The sequence below is a fragment of the Myotis lucifugus genome, unplaced genomic scaffold (assembly GCF_000147115.1).
Source record: "Myotis lucifugus unplaced genomic scaffold, Myoluc2.0 scaffold_109, whole genome shotgun sequence".
In the NCBI taxonomy this organism is placed as follows: Eukaryota; Metazoa; Chordata; class Mammalia; order Chiroptera; family Vespertilionidae; genus Myotis; species Myotis lucifugus.
Window position 1 is genome coordinate 100,223 of NW_005871157.1, and position 19,344 is coordinate 119,566.

The following is a 19,344-nucleotide window of genomic DNA, read 5'->3' on the forward strand; positions in this document are numbered from 1 at the left end:
ACAGTGCCTGGCACAGAGAACGTTCTGGATAAATGTTGGCTGTTACTGTTATTTTCATTATCATTATCATTCTAAATTGCCATGGCAGGTCTCTGAACTCTCCCTCTTCTCCGACCAGGCCGGGTGGCCCTGAAGGACCTCCAGCAAGAAGGACTGGAGCCCGGCCTTGGTTTTAACTCTGGATTCGATCAAGAGACCCGCGTCGGAGGCCCTGCGATGCCAGGAGCCAACCTGAGCCCTAGGCCCTTGGCTTGAAGTCAGCACTCAACGTGCGGTGGGTTTTCGCTGAGCCTCGTCAGCCTGTGCTCGGCACTGCGGTAGGAGTTAGGGATACAACAGAACATGACAAGCTAAATTCCCCGCTTCCTGGAGCTTGGATTAAAAGAGTAGTGAAGAAACACACTATAAAACCAGAAGTACAGCTTCAGATAATGGTAAGCGCTGTGGAGACAAGTCAACAGAGTGACAGACAAGAATCAGAGGGCACTCCTTAGGTTGGGTCAGGGAAATCCCCGGGAACTGAGCGGAATGGGGACAGAAGGTCTCAGACAACGGGCAGTGGACAAAGGTCCCCAAAGGGAAGCAGGTCGCCCTGTTTCCACAAGGCTGGGGTGGGGTGGGAATGGAGAGGCGTTCGGAAGGAGAGTGAAGGAGTGTGGAGAGCTTGGAGAGGTAGTCGTATAGGGCCTATGGCCATGGTAAGTTTGGATTTTGTTCCAGATACAAAGAGAAGTTTCTTGTTAAGCTTTAAACAGGATAGTGACCATCTAACTTACATTTTTAAAAGATCTCCCTTTCTGTGGCGTGGAGAATGTCAGCAGAGAGTCAAGGCAGGAAACAGGGAGTCCCACTAGAGCAGTGGTTCTCAACCTTCCTAATGCCGCGACCCTTTAATACAGTTCCTCATGTTGTGGTGACCACCAACCATAAAATTATTTTCGTTGCTACTTCATAACTGTAATTTTGCTACTGTTATGAATCGTAATGTAAATATCTGACATGCGGGATGTATTTGCAGTTACAAATTGAACATAATTAAAGCATAGTGATTAATCACAAAAACAATATGTAGTTATATATGTTTTCCGATGGTCTTAGGCGACCCCTGTGAAAGCGTCGTTCGACCGCCAAAGGGGTCGCGACCCACAGGTTGAGAACCGCTGCACTAGAGGATTGTATTAGCTTCCTTTACCACAAACTTAGTGGCTTAAAACAACATGAATTTATTCTTTTCTTTTCTTTTCTTTTTCTTTTTTTCTTTTTCTTTTTGTTAATCCTCACCAGAGGCTGTTTTCTCCATTGCTCCTGGAGAGACTGGAAGGGACTGAGGGAAGGGGAGAGGGAGAGAAATAGGAAGAGGGACAGAGGGAGAGAGGAAGAGAGAGAGAGAGAAACATCTTTGTGAGAGAGACACATCAACTGGTTGCCTCTCGCAACCCAGGTACGTGCCCTGAACTAGGAATCGAACCCTCAACCCTTTGGTGGGTGGGCCGATGCTCCAACCACTGAGCAACACTGGCCAGGGTGAATTTATTCTTTTCCAGATCTGGAGGTCAGGCTTCTCATATCAATGTGTCTGTAGGGCTGCATTCCACCTGGAAGCTTCAGGGGAAATCTGTTTTCTTGCCCTTCTAGAAGTCACCTGTATTCCTTGACTCGTGGCCTCTTCCTTACATCTTTCAACCTCTTGGTTTGATTATCACATCTCCTCCTACTGACTGATCCTCCTGTCTCCCTCTTATAAGGACCTTATGGTTCCATTGGGCACACCTGGACGATCTAGAATAACCACCCTATCTCAATATCCTTCATTTAATCACGTCTGCAAAATCCTTTAAACATGTTAAGGTAACATATTCACAAGTTCTGGGTATCAGAACAATAGACATTGGCAGGGGGGCGCTACCACAGAAGTTATTGCAAAAGTCCAGGTGCTAGTACACTTGGAATCAGATTAGGGTACACAGCAGGTCCTCAATTAACTTTATTTTGTTCAACATCGTTTCATTATGTTAATGACATGCCCTGGGAACTTAACTCTTGTTTATATAAATTAGCCTATGGTAAAATCGTTTTCATTACAGGTCATTTTGCTTAAAGTTGCAGAACCTACAGACAACCTTAAGTGAAGACACTGAAAAGTCAACAGGACTGTCGTTCAATTGGATATGAGCATTAAGAGGAAAAGAGAAATCAGGCCTGTCTCATAGGTTTTTTATTTGAGCAACTGGATGGATGGTGGTGCCATTTGCTAAGATAAGAAAGACTTAGGAAGTAAAAAGCTTTTGCTTTTGTTTTCACGAAGAATAAAAAAAGGCCTTAAAAAAAAAAGGCCTTGATATTCCACCCTTTGAGTTACAACTATTATAACAATTGAGAGGGAGGCAAGAGTGGGAGCGGGATGAAGAATTAATTAGAAGGGGTTCGATGGCTGCAAGTCTAGTCCATTTCGTCTTTGTACTGGAAGGGCTCATCACCAGTTTCGTTGAGAAGACCCATGCAGATGAGGGCTTCTGTCACCCCAGAAAGGGGTGCCTGACTTCAAAGTAACCCTTCTCCTCCTGGCCCACAGCCCGGGGAATGCGGATGCTAGTGCTACAGTGGGCCACACCAGCAAAAAATCAGTTGATGTTGGAGGTTTCCTTGAATCCTCTTAGGTTCCAGGCATTGTCTCGCCCCCCTTGGGATCATAGGCTCCGAGGAGGTACTGGTGTTGCTTGCTCAGCCTCTGGAAGGACTCCTCAATGTACTTCAGACCGTTTTCCTCTCGCATGACCGTGGTGCTGAAGTTGGTGTGACTGTCCACACCATTCCAGTTCCCAGGAATGGGCTTAGGATCAAAGGTTGTTATCACTCCAGCCCCGTTTGGCTCAGTGGATAGAGCGTCGGCCTTCGGACTCAAGCGTCCCAGGTTCGATTCCAATCAAGGGCATGTACCTGGGTTGCGGGCACATCCCCAGTGGGAGGTGTGCAGGAGGCAGCTGATAGATGTTTCTCTCTCATCGATGTTTCTAACTCTCTATCCTTCTCCCTTCCTTTCTGTAAAAAATCAATAAAATATATTTTTTTAAAAAGTTGCTATCACTCCAAATCTTCACACTCTTAGTGCAAGATTCCATCACAGAGTCCTATCTGGAATTCCCACTGGGTGGGCATGACCTCAGCGTTTGGCCCCTTGGTCTTGATGCCAGCTCATGAGCAGGCTGGGTAGTGAACCTCCACAATATCCCTGCCATAGGCTCTGTCTGCTCCCACGCCACAGTAGTATGGCCCTTGGGGCCCAAGGAAGCCATTGGAAAGTCAACCAAAGGGGTATATTCCTGCTTCATTCCAAACCAGGAGTGCTGATTACTCACTATGTCAATTATCCCTTTACAGTTATGCCTTAAATTGGTCTCTGCAGGCTTTCATTTGTACTTGAAGACTTCACAGAACACCAGCTTGTTGGGATCCTTGTGGAAAGGGTCCTGAAACATGGCAGCAGGGACAAGATACATATCACTGTTGGAGTCCTCAGACTGTAAAGTACTAGAGCCATCAAAATTCTACTCGGGCACCCTGACCAGTTTGGCTCAGTGGATAGAGCGTCGGCCTGCGGACTGAAGGGTCCCAGGTTCGATTCCAGTCAAGGGCATGTACCTTGGTTGCAGGCACATCCCCAGTAGGGGGTGTGCAGGAGGCAGCTGATCGATGTTTCTAACTCTCTATCCCTCTCTCTAAAAAATCAGTAAAATATACTTTAAAAAAAATTCTACGCCAGCAACTCTTCTATACACTTGGGCTCACTGTCCAAGGTCTTGCATCGCAGGCCTTCTCCAGTATCATCAGTCCGACATACATATCACCCTGAGGCAGGGACGTGTACACCTCCTTGATGCCTTTGTTCAAGTGGGAACTCTCTGAGGTGGAAGATGTTTTGGGGGACAAGTAGGCGGCAGGCAGGTAGGTCGTGAGAGTGAGGTGCGGGGAGAAGAGAGGAGGCTGGAGGTGCTGCTCAGATGCTCCATTCTTCTCCCAACCTCGGCTCTGCCAGGAAGTAAAAAGTTTTGTAAAAAAGATGAAAAGTTTTTGTTTAGGTGAAGTAATATCTGAGATGCCTATGTATGACATGTGTAAGTGGAATTATCAAGCAAGCAGCTGAACAAGTTTGGAGCTCAGTGGTGCAGTAAACACTATAAAAAAATTTGGAGAGTCATCTTCATATGCCACGGGACTAGCACAGACTGGAACAGTCTGGTGAAAACCCCTCCTATGGGGCTACCAGCACAGGACCACTCTGCCATGACCACCACTGGGAATAATCTCTAACGAGCTGTAGGCCTTGGAATTTCTAGAAGTCAGAGTCCTTGTTGGGAGTCCCAGAATGGCCAACATCTAAGTCCTGAGGGCAGATAGAGGGTAACCACTCTGACCCTTTTATTTTCTTTGCCTTTCATCAAAAATCACACAGTGGGAGATTACAAATAGCTTCAGATCCTGGAGAACCAAAACCCAGCAGAGGCCTGCTACAAAAGGTCATCAGCTTAGGATGAGAAGTGAGCAGAGGGTGTTGAACATTTGAAAGAAACCACGGAATCCTCAGAGAACAAACATATTCGAGATGTGGTATCAGATTGCCAGAGAACATCAGAGCCGGCTTGATATTCATGGTCATGAATTTAAGTGGAACCAGTTGCAGCGCTTGTGGGATCTAAGGGTTGGCCTATATCAGCGGTTCTCAACCTTTGGCTGTCGAACGACCCTTTCACAGGGGTCACCTAAGACCATCCTGCATAGCAGATATTTACATTACGATTCATAACAGTAGCAACATTACAGTTATGAAGTAGCAATGAAAATAATTTTATGGTTGGGTCACAACATGAGGAACTGTATTTAAAGGGCCAGAAGGTTGAGAACCACTGCCTTACACAGTTTCTGAAGGTTTAAACCTCTTTATCAGCAAAATGGCGATAATACTTCACAGATGTTATATTTTATAAAATGCTATAATTGAGACTCTTAGGCATGCTCTAACATGGTAAATATGGATACTTACGTTTAAATAACTAAAATTAAATAAAATAAAAAATTCAATTCTTTAGTCCCACTAGCCACATTTCAGAGATTCAATAACCACATATATCTTGGCTAATACAGAAATAGAGTGTTTCTGTCATCACAGATTCTACTGGACAATGCTACTGTGGATACCATAGCATTGGGGCTGGCACATAATGAATTCCCAATAAACAGTGTTATTATTTATGGACCAGTCCCCTTCCATCATTTGGATACCACCTTCTTTTTTCCTTTTTAAAATATATTTTTATTGATTTTAATGAGAGAAAAGGAGAGAGATAGAGAGATAGAAACATCAATTGACTGCCTCCTGCATACCCCTTACTGGGAATTGAACCTGCAACCCCCGCACATGCCCTGATGGGGAATCAGAACTGTGACCTCCTAGTTCATAGGTCGTTGCTCAACCACTGAGCCACATTGGTCAGGCAAAGATACTGTCTTCTTGATTTTTGCTAATCTAATACCACCTGTATTATTAGTTAATATTTTTCTTCAAGTTGGCTCATTTTACACTTAAAGTTTATTTAATATCGTTATCATAAATGAAAAAACAGCATCTTTTGCCATAAAAAAGGAATCATAAAAATCAGTACTATGAAACAAAATAATGTGGCGTGAATGAATAAAGCAATAATGAAGCAAGTCAATTTTTAAAAATAGAGATCCAAAAATAAATTCCCCAATGAGGAAAACAATGGATTGTTAATGATCAGTCCGGAATAAAGACAGCTCAGTGAACAATAAAACTGAGAGTCTATGTTAAAAAGACATGGTTAAATTTTGTCAAAAACACAAAATTCTGCCTTGCAGTGAGGTTGGTGGCTTTTGGCCCTTGGAGCAGAGGAGTATGTGAGGCAGGAAGCTGGGTCCCAGTCTCCAAGTTACATGGACCAGACACCTTTTGGCCTCTTCTCCTGCACTCGCCCTAAGAGAACTGGGAAATGAAAATATCTCCCAAATCCCCTCCCACCTCCTGGGGCCTCCGGCAAAGGCCTAGGCAGCACTGAGTGCAGCACCGAGCCTCCCAGCACAGAACACCTGCGTGTACTTGCCCAGCCTTAGGCCCAAGTGTGGGCCTGCCGCAGGCTGACCTGGGAGGAGAGAACACCCGGACTCCTCAGAGGCCTGGGGCCTGGAGACGTGTCCGCTTGTGTCACCTGAGATCATCTCTCCAGAATGCTGTGGCCATACATGTCCTTTCCTTAGGCAGAGTACGATTGCATTTATTAGGTTTTAATTAGGGCTAGGGTGTGAATTAGGTTCAAAGGTCTTATTTAGATGCCGGTTGATTAACTTACAGCTGTGGTTACTCGAATGCAATTAAGCTTCGCAGTGTCTGGACTACAGTGATGGTTATAAACACAGATGCCTGGCTGCCTGGGTCTGAGTAACAGCTCTACCTCTCCTTGCCTAAGTGACTGGAGGCAAATTACATGGCCTCTATTGAAAGGTCACTTTTTTAAAAAAGGTGAAATGACTCTCACACACATATTTAAGATCTATTTACTTTATTATTAATCAGGGAGCCAGAGAGATGTTACAACTCATTCAAGGTGAATCCAAAGAACAGACCATTTATAGATCAGGAGTATTGAAATGAATTTATAAATGGAAGCAAAATTGAATTTCTCACAAGAGAGGAAGGTTGAACAGAATTCATTTGCACATGCATAGACTGAACCTCAGCACTGCCATCGGTCTCTCCAACCTGCGGGTTGCAAACTAGTTTAAAGGCCAAGAAAGCTATAATCAGATGGCACCGGAGGGTGTGCTCAGTACATGGTTTTTCACTGCAAACACCTGCTAATTTTTTTATTCCAAATTTACTTAAATCCTTCGGTCTTTTAGTTCCCTCGTCTATAAAATGGGGACGTAATTCAAGTGCCTACCCTGTGAATTGGGGAGAGGTAAGTGAGCTAAGGTAGGCACCCTAGTCCCTTAGATTGGAGTTGGCGGTTCCCTTTTCTCTTTGTCAAGAGGGATTCGTTCTACAGAAGCAGGTCACGATGATACAAGCATGGATGAGTGCCCACCTTGCCAGATGCTGTGCTGGTTTCCAGTGTCACTCTGAGGGGCACTGCAGGTCCTGAACTGCCTCCCTGTAGGCCCAGTGTGCTGACGTCAGGGTCAGCTCAGGATGAAGGAAGGGAGGGAGGGTGTCATTGAAACATAGAAGGGAATGACATGGCAGACCCCCTGGGTCTGTGGGACGTGGTTAGTTCTGGTGGCAGCATCCTAGAGAAGGCCACAGGGGAGTCCAGAGGGAATTGAGGGTGTGTCCTAGACATCTGGGTGCTCAGAATGAGAGAATAACCTCCCAGTAGCCATGACAACACATTCCTTAAACTGAATCCACCCAGACACTCCCAACTAGCAATTCCTTTATTCTTCGTATCAGTCAGTCAATCCACAAGCGTTCACTGTGTATCTTCTTGGGAGATGCAGGGCCCCAGGGACTTCTGCTTCCCACGCCCCCAGGATGAACTCCCAGGTTTAGATCCCAGCCCTAATGCCCTAGAGCGGCCTGGTGAGAGCACTGGACTGGGAGTCAGGGGGGCCTGGGTTTGCCTCTTGTCCCTTACTTTAGCTAGGTACTTACCTGCAGTTTCCTCCGCATAGTACCTACCCCAGAGGGTTGTTGTCAGGTTTCAGTGAGATGATCTATGTAAAGCGCTCACGGTAAGCACCAAATAGATGTATTTCTTTTATGTGTCACCATTATGTTACAGACTCAGGCCAGATTGCTAAAATTGCTTCCACTTGCAAACTTCTGAGAGCTACTGCTTCTCAGCCCCTGGCCCCGCCTGGGGGCCCTAGGGAAGTTACTGGAGCTCACGAGTGTCAGTGGTTGGCACTGGCCTTCCCTTTGCTCACAGAGAAATAAGGAAGTAGGCGATACCACCATGTCCCCGCTCCAGGCGGGCACCTCAGAGGCCGGCGCGCCGGCCGAGCCCTGCCTGCAGCGCTCCCTGCGGCCGGCAGGGGACGCCCTGACCTCGCCGGACAAGCGCAGCCGCGGGCCGCCCGTCTTCCCAGATCTTTTGTCCCATTACCTTGGACCATACCAGTATCCAAGATTCTGGTCATTATTTCTCAAAGTCATTTCTGCTATGGCTAGAACAGTGATGGCGAACCTTTTGAGCTCGGCGTGTCAGCATTTTGAAAAACCCTAACTTAACTCTGGTGCTGTGTCACATATAGAAATTTTTTGATATTTGCAACCATAGTAAAACAAAGACTTATATTTTTGATATTTATTTTATATATTTAAATGCCATTTAACAAAGAAAAATCAACCAAAAAAAATGAGTTTGCGCGTCACCTCTGACACGCGTGTCATAGGTTCTCCATCACTGGGCTAGAAGTTTCTGCGTGACGGATATTGTCATTCATTCCATCATTGAGCGGGGACTAAACAAGCACCCACTCGTGCCAGGCGCACTGCCCTAGGTGAGGGGTCACAGGAAGCTGATCGAGATCTGCATTGGAGGAGGAACTGATTTTCTTTTTTCTCAGATAATAATAGGTCGCTTATATTTTTAAGAATTTACTAAGTGCCAGGCTCACTTCTAGTGCTTAAGTACCTTCTTTCTTGAACCCACCTAAGAGTCGTGTGCGGGGAATGTTGTTTATGTTCGTTTTCTGGACAGAGACACGGAGGCACCAGAAGTGACACAACAAGGTGACTCCGGTCACACCACCAGTAAGGGGTGGAGTGGAGATTGGAACCCGGGTTCAAGGACTTTAGAGCCAGCCCCATGCTGCGCTGCCTCTGAGCCTGGGGAAGAGCAGCAAACAGCACAGCCTGGGAGCCCAGGGCCTGTCAGGTGTCCCGGGAGGGGGTGGGACGTGTAGGAGAAGGTGGGAAGTCGGGAAGGAGGCTTGGGCAGAGCAGAAAAGCTGGGGAGTCCACCTCTCATCTTTCTCTCCCGCCCTCTTGGTCTGGAGCCACATCCAAGGCCCTGTCCCCACCATCCCAGCCACACCCGCACACTCCCACCACCACACAGGCCTTTCCTGCCTCCCGGGTCCTTAGTTCTCGGATTCTAGGCCCCCCACCTGCTGGCTGTGTCTCTGAAGGAAAGTCACTTCTTCAACCCCGATGAGCCTCCATTTCCTCAACTGTAAAATGGGTGTGTCTGCCTCACACCGCTGTGGGTTGTCATAAGTGAGAAAGCATGGTGCAAGGCCAGGTTTCATTGTTATTTTCCCCTCCTACTCACTACACATATTCCATCCTCCAAAACCCCCTCTTCTCCACCCCCACCAAACCCCAGCTCGCTAACCTCAGCTCACTGAGCAGAGCAACCCATCTGGGAGCCAAACCGTGCTAATATGCTCATGACAAATGGTTACATATGTCACACACACACACTCCATTTTTGGAGGCAACTCAGGCAATTTTAAACAAAGAAAGGACTCTGAAGGTGGGCTTTGGGGAGATTAAAAGGAGTTCTCAGCACCCCACAGACTGCACCCCATAGCATACACACAAGTCAGCGTGCACAGACCGGGCTGTGGCGCTCATGAGACACCCATGGTCTTTAACAGGTCTTCCCCTGCGATGAGTTTCTTCCTCGCTGAACCTCAGGAGGAGGAGGGTCACCACACCCCATACTGTAGGAGGGAAACTGAGACCAAGACAAGCAAGTGTGGTTGTCGTTCAAACGGTCCCACTGAGGCTGGAGGTCTGGGGCATGAAGAACTCTGCCCCCATCAAAAACAACAACAACAAAAAGAACTCTGTCCTCTTCCTGGCTGCCGTCCCCCCTTCCATGGGCAGTGAGTGGGAGGAGGGGACCCTTTATTCATGATGACTAGGGGTCCCAACATTTTAAATTTCCTGCCTGGAAGTCAAGGACAGGAAATTATAAAGCCAGAGTTTCTGTACAAATTACCCAGGGGCCCTAACTCCCCAAAGTCACAGGTGCTGTTCATCTCTTAGCCTCTGTCATCATTCATTCTTCACTGTCCAAGGAAGCCACTCCACAAAGGGCTCTGAGAGACCAGCAGATGTCGAGTTACGCGGGGAACCTAGACAGACACAATGGACAGATTCCCGTCAGATCGGAGCCAAGTCCTGGTAGTAACATCCATGAATCACGGACTTCAGTGAGTCACAACGTCAAGCTGCAAGAAGCCTTTACCGTCTGGTTACTGGCAAGTAAGAAAACCGAGTGAGACCCAAGAGGGAACGTGACTGGCCCCGGGTCACAGAGCTTGGTAGCGGCAGGGTAAAGGCTGGAAGCCTGAGCCTCAGGCCCATGTACTTTCCACTGCCCTTCACGGCCCTCTGAAAGCCCCAGGGCCTGGGACAGAGGGTGGAAGGAAAAGCACAGGCCCCTCATGGTCAGCCCAGGGCAGCTCCGGCTCCCCTAGCAGGCAGGCTCTGTGTTGGCCTCTGCCCTCCCTTGGGGAGGAAAGAGCCTGGCGTCCATCCTCACACCCCAGGCACCAGGACTCACGTTAGAAGATATAGGAGGCAGCTTCCTGCTTGGCCCTCATCCAAGGCCATTTCACAATAGGGGGAAGAGCCTGGGCTGAGAGTCCCGGGTTACTGCTCACCCCACCCCCACCCCAGCCCCTCTCAGATCCCCCGGGTAGAATTAGCTAGGCCCTACCTGAGGTGGGGGTAGAGGAGAGAGCAAGGCTGGAGAGCCCCCACTGGGAGTGCTCTGTGAGTGGTGCCCTGGAGTGGACCTGGGGGAAGCCTGGCAAGTGCCCACCACCCTTCCCTTTCCCTTGCCATCCACCTGCCAGCATTCACACGTAGGAGTCCTTTGTCGGACAAGGGCTGGTCCACTCCGGTCAGCCCCATAGCACTCACTGTTAGTCAGAGGGGGCCGGGGAGCAGGCTTGGAGAGGGGCAGGCCTTGGTCAGCTTCCTGTAACGAGGCAACGTGACTGCAGGCAGAATATTCTGGGGAGGGAAGCCCCTGTCGTCGTCCTCCCCCTCCCAGCCTGGCCTGACTGACATTCAGGCAGGAACTAAGACAGAGGCATTGGGACATTCGGTGAGGTTTTATTTTCCCCCACAATAGGGTCAGCTCTAAGCTCAGCTCTGTAAGGGATCTTCTTTGAAGTAGGAGGTAGTGGTTAGGGACCCAAATTTTCCTGTCATAAAGTCTTCAAGAGGAGACAAAGCAAACCCAGGCGAAATGTCAAACCACAACACAAGGCAGCGTGAGACCAGCCCACGTTCTCAGGCTGGACAATCCTCGGGGCAGGGGCAAGTCACTGCAGGCAAGGCCGAGGGGGCCCCAAGCATGGGGAGCCTTCAGCTCTGCAGAGCTGGTAGGAACGGTCTTCCAGGCAGGGAAGGGAAGATGGGCAGCAATGAACATGCACTTGCAGGGGACGAGACCCTGTTTGCACAGCAATGAGGCTGGGAATGTGCCTGGTCCTTCCTCAGCTCTCACTCCTTAACTCGGTCTTCCTCTGTCCATGGGAAGCCACTGGCCTACTGAGGCATGTGACCATGTGGAGAGCTAGGCAGGGGCAAGGGGGTGCCAGGGAGCTCAGCGCCTGGGTGGAGGAGCCCTCTGACAACAGGAAGCAGCTGCAGCAGGCTCCAGGGCGGTGATGGTGTCTGTCACTCTCCACCCTCGCTGCAGCCCCTGCAGAACAAACTGTTCTTCGAGAAGCTCTGGGACAAAGGGCCCACACCTGCTCCCCAGGTCGGTTTGGACAAGCCCCCATCAGCACAGGCAGGGAGCCCAGCAGCTTCCCGAACCCCCCGGCCTCCTCCTAACCCTGAGCCTGCTGCAGTTTACTGAGTCAATGAAACACAAAACAAGAGCTTTCTTGGGGGGCGGGGGGAGGGCGGGGAGGATAGGGACTGATCCTTCCTAAAGACCTCATCCCTGGTCCCAAACTCTGAACTGAGTGACGATGCTAAAGTGGTGTGGCTTTGCAGAAACGGCACTGGATCAGAAGTCAAAGCCCTGAGTTCTCATCTTAATTCTGCCACTAAAATGTTGTGTGACCTTGAACAAGTCATTTCCCATTGGTGGGCTTCAGTCTCCTCCCTGGGGAGTTAGAATTGATAAGCTCCAAGGTGCCTTCCAGTTAAAAATGTGAATCTAATGCCGTGGGGTGGCTTTGAGGTTGCTAAAGTGCCTCTCAGGGGCTGGGGTAGCTGGGAGAGAAATTAGGATGAGAATCTGATCAAGGTCATCAGCGGTTCTCAACCTGTGGGTCGCGACCCCTTTGGCGGTCGAACGACACTTTCACAGGGGTCGCCTAAGACCATCCTGCATATCAGATATTTACATTACGATTCATAACAGTAGCAACATTACAGTTATGAAGTAGCAACGAAAATAATTTTATGGTTGGGTCACAACATGAGGAACCGTATTTAAAGGGCCAGAAGGTTGAGAACCACTGGTCTAGATGAAATGGAATTAGATTCAATTTAGAACCTGAGATGGGTTTTGTTTCCCCAGACCCCCATGATAAAGCGATACGGGTCTGTTAACTGAGAATACCTCAAGGAAGAGATAATTTTATGGAAGAAGATTCCCCAAGAATTGTTGAAGAGCTAGAATCCTTCCAGATACTTTAAGGTCATTCCTCAGTCACAGCCCCCCTCCCCCCAAGTTGGAGTGAATTAGGAGAAGGGACTTGCTTGAGAGCCGAGAGCCGGGTGTCATAATGCCAGGAAGGAAAGATCCCATCCTTCGCAACGTTCTTCCTCACTTAAGCTGCTCCTTAAAATTCCTTCAGGTGGGGACCAAGCCTTTCATGCCACAGTCCAGTCATAGCTAAAACTGGACACAACCACTTAAATTCTATCTTTCTAGGACCCAGGATGTGCTGGGAGAGGCTTTCAGAGGGCGGGGCTGGAGAGGCAGGGAAGGTGGCGTTCCGAATATTACCGGAGCCAGGCTTTTTCTGAGGTCAGACCCGTTCCCGGGGGCGGTGACATGGCAGACGGCCGTGGGCATCATAAATGCCTCTGGTTCATCATAAATGCCTCTGGTTCGCTTTCTGAAAGCCCCTACGTTTGTCTCCCAGGCCAGCAGCCCTCGAGCAGAGGAGCCCAGTTTAACTTCTCTGAGTCCACTGCCCACTCACCTTCCAGTGGGGTGGGGGAGCGGCCTAGCCTCCCGCCAGATGACCCACGTGGTTTAGGTGAAATAGACGCTGTCTGAAAGGAGCCACAACCCTAGGCCCTCGGAGGCAGCTGTAGTACCGGGTGGAGTGTGTGGGGTGGAAGGGAGGGTGAGAATAAGAAGGAGAGGGAACAGGCCAGTCTCCATTGGCTTTCAGTCTACAGGGCTGCACGCTGCCAAGACCATTGTTGGCCAAAAAAACGAAGGGAGAGGAGGAACTGGCCAGACCAAGCCTATGTGTGCTGCTTCTCAACGGCAGCCCAGAGCATACAGATGCGGGCTTGGCATGCTCCCGTGTGTGCGTGTGTGTGTTTGTGTGTGTGTGTAGGCAAACAGGCCCAGCAAGAGGGAGAGTGTGTGCGTTGGCCTGAGTGAGCACTGGCAATCACAGTAGAGAAGATGCCAAAACTCTGTATTTACCATCAAGGTCGATGGTGCCGGGAGATGCAGAGCCAGGGCCCACCTCCCACCCCTGCCCATCCCAAGACCCTGCTTCTCACAGCGCACAGGAAGAAGAGACGGGGATAGGTCTGTGGTTGGAGCTTCATCTTCAAGGCGTGCTCTGCCGGGCCCGCGGCCTTCCTCACGCCCATGCAGGCTTCTCCTGCTAGTCAAGGCGCACTGAGTAAGCGGCTCCTTTGCACAGGGCCCTCTCCAGCGCCTTGTTCCTTCCCTCAGAACAGAGGCTACCTGGCAGGAGGGGAAGATTCGTGCAGACAAGGAGGAGCTTCAAAGCAGCACTCCTATCCCTGGCTGGTGGCTCAGTGGTTAGAGCGTTAGCTCTCGGATGGAAGGGTCTCAGGTTCGATTCCTGGTCAAGGATACATACCTGAGTTTCCGGTTCAATCCTCAGCCTCGGTCAGGGCAACCAACCAATGTTTCTTTTTTTCTTTCTCCTCCTCCTCCCTCCCTTCTATTCTGTCTAAATATCAATGGGAAAAATATCCTCAGGTGAGGATTAACAACCACACCAAAAAAAGCAGCACCTCTAGTTTCAACTTGTGAAAGAGGTGGGTTTGAAGGAGAGAAAGGATTTGGAAAAACTGCGACCAGTGGGCCAGAGGTCATGGAAGGGGAGGAGACATTTCAGGCACAAAAAAGGGGTTAAGCTTGTCATTTATAGAAAAGATTATAAGGAACACTTTTTGGTTTTACTGACACATCTCTGACACCAACTGAGTCAGACCAATCGAATTGTCCTGCAGTTAGCACCCTGAGTCAGCATCAGATCCCACAAATTAAAGGACAAAGTCCTCAAGAAGACTGCCCTTACTTCCAATGCCAGATGCAAATGGGGTCCCCAGGCCACCCACACTTCTGTCTGACTTGGCTCCCACTACCCCCCTTCAGGTTCCGTAATTTGCTGGAATGACTCAGAATTCACTAAAAGTGCTGTGTTTACAACTAGAGTGTTACTGTAACACACAACTCTGCAATAGCCCAGGGGAAGAGGCATACAAGAAAGGGCTGGGGGGAGGGGCTGCCGCGCTTCCATGCCTTCTCCTCAAGGAATCAGGTGTGTCACCCTCCCAGCACATCACGTGTTCACCAACCAGGAAGCTCTCTGAGTTTCAGTGCTGGCAATTGTTATACTAGGTTTCATTCCATAGGCGTGATTGATTACATCGTTGACCATGTGATTGAACTGTTTCCAGGCTCCCTCCTCCTCTCCTCAGAGGTTGGGAGTAGGGTGGGGATGAAATTTCCAACCCTTTAATCACACCTTCCCACAGTCCTTCTGGGTGGCCAGTCCCTTGCTTGAAATTATTTTAAGGGTCCACCTGAGTCATCTCATTAGCATAAACTCAGGTATGGTTTAACAGGGCTCTATGGACGTCATAGCTGGTTTGGGTCAGTGGATAGAGCGTCAGCCTGTGGACTGAAGGGTTCCGGGTATGATTCTGGTCAAGGGCACATACCTGGGTTACAGGCTCAATCTCCAGTAGGGGGCGTGCAGGGGGCAGCTGGTCAATGATTCTCTCTCATCATTGATGTCTCTCTCTCTCTCTCTTCTTCTCTCTCTCTCTGTCTCTCTCCCTTCCTCTCTGAAATCAATAAAAATATATTTTAAAAATAATAATAAATAAAGGGCTCTATGGATAACAAAAGACACTGCTATTACTCAGGGCAGCTCTGTGCCAGGAAAGGGGAACAAAGATACTGTGGTAAAGAAGGGGGAACTGAGGATGGAAAGGTAGGATGGGACAAATTTATAAGGTCAGAAATGGATGGGTAAGAGGAGAAGGAATCACTGGCTCCCTCCTAAGGAGGTGGAGGCAGAGGGAAAGCAGTAGAGACAACTCCCTCACTTTAGTATCTTGGTAGAATCTCTCACCCTTTTTAATGTTTAATTTCCTCCCAGGTGTTTCATCCAGAAGGAGGAGTCATCCCCTAGTCTCTGCTTTGGCTCCAAGGCCCCCAGGACTTAGGTCCACCTTCCCCCAACTCAGCCTATTGACATCCCCCCAGTTCAAACGCCATCTCCTTCCAGAAGCCTTCCCTGATTACTCCAGTGAGGAGTGAGCCTGCCCTAAATTCCAAAGCCCTTGGGGTCAGTCAGTCTCTTACTGCCTTATACTGTGACTCATATTCTTATATTCCCAATTTGATCCTAAGCACCTTGCCTTTCCTCATCCTGCTTCGCTCAGAACAACCAGCCCTGTGTGTTTTGTATAACATCTGTGAGCTCTCTGCTGACATCCATTACTATCATTGGCCTCTTCTCTGTCCCTGAGAACTTGGTGCCTTCCCTCAGCAGAGCACGCCCCTCCCTGTCTCTCTGAATAGAGTGTGAATGTCTCTCTCTTTGAAGAGTGTGACCGTCTATCTTTGTGAATATTGTGAATGTCTACTCCACCAGACTGATCCTCCAGGGCAAGGACATGTCTACATTCCAAGCCCGCGCACAGCCCGACAGGTAGTACATGTGTGCAGAATGAACTCAGTTCCTCCTAGAGAATGTTACCTCTCTCACATTTAGGAAAGATCAAGAGAGGAGAGGATGAGTTATATTGGGAGGGAGGGGGCGGCTCAAACAAGGGCAACGCTGGCCTTTCCCACAGGATCCTGGGCCTCCTGGCCCTCTCGCCAGAAGACTGCTCTTGGTGGGCACTGCACCCCAGCAGGCAGGTGGACGGCAGGGTGAGAAGCCAGACCTGCCCAGGCAGACTGGCCAGCAGATGGGCAGCGTTAGCACCACAATACGCCCTGGGGACAGGCATCGCTGAAAGGAGCCTTTCGTGTGAAAGCTTTCCCCTTGAACGGCTTCCAGCCCCTTTGACAACCCCAGAGCAATGTCCAAACCATAGTTTACTTGCCACTAATGGTTACCACTTGGAGGCCCTGGGCTGAGTGGGAACAGGTCTGCCCAGCCACCCACTCCTCCTCTGAGGCCGGACCTAATGCTGCCTGAGGCGGTCCCCCAGGGGTGGAGATGAATGCCACAGCTGAGGATGAGGCTCCCCTCCGCCTTCCTCCAGGCAGGGTCCCATGACATGGACTCGCCCAGGGGGACGGAAGCCAGACATGAAAAGGGACATGATGCCCAAGGCTTCTCAGTGGCCTCCGAAGCTGGCCCAGCGTCAACAACGGTGCCTTGGTCTCTTTCTGCAGGCGCCAGGGCCTCTCGGGCAGGGGTTTGTCGCTCCCTGGAGCACAAGTTCTTTGACTTTTCTGTGGCCGGGTACCCACCCCGTACTCCCCAGAGTGGTGCCGGCCTCATGGGGAAGCCACCGTTTGGGAATGGAAGAAATGGAGACCTGCTCCTAAGAAATAGTTAATCCTCTCCCCTTCCCCCAGGCCTCTTGCACCTGCAGGCTGCGGTGTGTGGTTTCCCACAGCTGCAGCTGGCTCTGCAGCAGCCCCCTCCCTTGGAGGGAACCTGAGAGGCCCCGTGGCCTGAGGCCCCTGGGAGGGGCTCCTCACCCTGGGTCCAGCTGCTGGGGGTGGCATGAGAGGGTCTTGCTGCCCTCTGACCCGGAACTGCCACGAGGAGTGCTCCGGTTGAGTGACCAGTCCTGGGAGGGGTCTGCTGGGCTTCTTGCTAAAGCTGAAGGCAGAGATTCCAGTTTGGGAGGTGGCCAGAGACCCCCTCCACAGGGCCTCTCAGCCCCTCCCTTGCTCCAACTTCAACTGGCTTCTGGAAGAAGGATGGCCTCCTAAGTGTGGGCTTGCCATGGCCCGGGGGAGGGGAGGGAGCGGAGCTCCTGAAGGAGAGGGTGAGTTGAGTGTGAGAAGTGAGTGGGAAGGCAGGAAGGAACAGGAGGAAGTGAGATTTGGCGGGCCAGGCCTCTGTAGGTCAAGGCAACCTTGAACCCACGATGCTGGGACTCTGGTAGGCTCTGTTCTCTGTCTGGCCTAGAAAAGGGTAGGTTGTCGCCGAGTCTGGGCAGATTCCCAGTTGCCCTCTGGGCTAGGCATATGTGCTCAAGAGATACCTCTGAACACTGCTCATTATGAGGTGATGAAGAAAAAGTGTGGGAGCTTCCCTGCATGGCCCGGGGAGAACTTAGCAGGGCCCAGACTCAGCCCCTTGATAACAGCCTGCCCATTGCCCCACCTTTGGCCACGGGGCACGCCCTGAAATCCCCGGGGAACATGTGGTTGATGCTACAGGGGGGGCTCCACCCCAGGTCACAGCCAAGAGATGATCACTTGGGTCCAGAGCCAAGGCTTGAGATGGAGGGATGGGCAGGCAAGAACCTGACAGGCACCCGGTGGTGACAGGGCCCGGGGCTCTGGCTAATCTCACATCCAGCTCCAGGCAAATTGCTTCAATTCAACACTTTCCCTGTGAGGCCCTGTGGCCGGCCTCCTGCTCGGGGCTTCGGGCCTCCAGTCTGCAGAAAAAGCCCAGCTCCCCTTGGAGATAACTCCCCCACCAGGATAGGAAGAGGGAGGGCAATTTGGCAAAGAGGCTTGAAAGGAAACAGAGCTACCCATCTGCAGAAACCCCTGAGTCAGATGTGGGGAGGAGGAAGGGAGGGCTCAAGCAGAAGCTGCAATTCGGTCCTCCTTCCCTTGCCTCAGGAAGAGACCAGCTGCAAGGTGGCAGCCAGGCCGGGAGGAGGTAAGGGTGCGGGCTGGGCGGGCACTGAGCAAGCTTCGGTTTTGGCTCTCGCGTAACCTGACACTCTGAAAGGGGTATAACTGATGCCAACAACCCTTGCCAGTGCCAGGAGTCCACTGTGTACTCCAGACTTGTGCTTGGCCTGTTCTCAGCAGCCCCACGTGGCCCTGAGCACAGAGCGTGCCTGGGGGTTGGTTTGCCCTCAGGTACATGCAGCCAAAGCCCTTCGAAAGACCACTAAGCTCCTGAGAGGGGGCTGATGAGACGGCCCAAGGGGATCCTGCCTTCACTGGGGTTCTGTTTTTGCTTTTGCTTTATTGCTGTTACACTATAATTCAGCGTTTACTCGTTATGATTGTCCAGACCCCAGGTGTCAAGAAAATTCCCGGAAATCTGTTGGGATGCCACAGGTCTGGAGTACCGCCTTCTGATTTGTGACGTAAACAGCATTGGCACTTTCCTCCCTGCTCACATTCATCCGTTTTAACAATTTTATATCAGTTTGGACTTTTTGCCAAGACTGAGCTGCTCCAATACTGAGTTAGGACTCTTTCTATTCTCACATTTACTTCATTTTTCATTCAACGAATATTTAGTGAGTGCCTACGGTGTGCCATCCACTGTGCTGATGTTGGGAATAAAACAAGGCCCATCCTAGGTCGGATGACAGGCCACACCCCAGATGTCACAGCCAACAACACAGAAGTTACTATCTGCACCGAACCATGACTACTGAGCACTTTCAATTTCTTGAAAGAAAGATCTTAGAGTCCTTAGAAGAGGAGCATCCCCACAAATAGGACTGTGATTTTTAAAAAAAATATTTTTACTTATTTATTTTATTTTTAAATATGTAATACAGTCACATACAAAAACGACATGAAATCTCAATCAAGTTTCCTACTAACTTTTCCCTAAGGTTCCATCTTTCTAGTATTTTTAAATGTAAATATTTTCTTAACTTTCCTCTTTATTACTTAAAAGGTAGTGTATTATAATCATTGAAAGGAAACAGAGCTGAAACCCCTTAGTCAGATGTGTTTTTGTTTTTTGTTAATCCTCACCCAAGGATATTTTTTCCATTTTTTAAATTTT

At 49.9% G+C, this 19,344-nt stretch overlaps 1 pseudogene; it reads right to left on the reverse strand.

Moving 5' to 3' along the window:
• Positions 1 to 2,439: 2,439 nt before the first annotated feature.
• LOC102442470 lies at positions 2,440 to 7,681 on the reverse strand (annotated as a pseudogene).
• Between the last annotated feature and the right edge of the window lie 11,663 nt (positions 7,682 to 19,344).